Below are 634 nucleotides of genomic sequence, written 5' to 3' on the forward strand. Positions count from 1 at the left end.
TATGAACATAATAAATTTATCATTTTAATTAAATTTATATTTATAATTGTATATATTTAATTTTTAAAAATGTAAATTGACAAATACATTAATATTTATTAATATGTTAATAATAATAATATTATATTTAAACAGAATAAAAAGAATTTACACTAATTATATGTTGATAGTTGCCATGTCACAAAAATAATCAGTTTGTATTTTTTTTTTCCGTATGAATAATTATTCTTATAAATGAATATAATTAAAAGGCTCTTTTTCAAAAGAAAACAAAAAATAGATAGACTACAAAATGCATATATTTTCGCATTGATGATATAAATTTCCCCTTTAGTTGGAATATGAGTTTAAGTTAAATTTGTACAGTTTTCTATTATTCGTTATTACATATCCAGGGATGTATTATAGATAGGTCGTACATACTCGTATTTTCTATTTTAGCATGAAGATTGAGTCATGGGAGGGAAATTGTCACATAATTATTGGGTTGATTAATGAGTATATATAAGTTCTGTTTTTTATAGTCAAGACATTTGTTTCGTGCGGAAAATACGGGAAGTTAGAAAGTGTTTATTTTCAAAAAGAGAATGAGATCTAGTATTATATGTTTAATGATTTAAAATATAAAATAATT

General features: G+C 21.5%; 1 protein-coding gene across 1 annotated transcript in view; it reads left to right on the forward strand.

Moving 5' to 3' along the window:
• The window catches only part of LOC107642311 (phosphoenolpyruvate carboxykinase (ATP)), an 8,061-nt gene that overhangs the window by 2,055 nt on the left and 5,372 nt on the right, over positions 1–634 (forward strand). The gene's annotated exons all lie outside the window — the stretch shown is intronic.

This window comes from Arachis ipaensis, chromosome B05, assembly GCF_000816755.2.
Source record: "Arachis ipaensis cultivar K30076 chromosome B05, Araip1.1, whole genome shotgun sequence".
Lineage (NCBI taxonomy): Eukaryota > Viridiplantae > Streptophyta > Magnoliopsida > Fabales > Fabaceae > Arachis > Arachis ipaensis.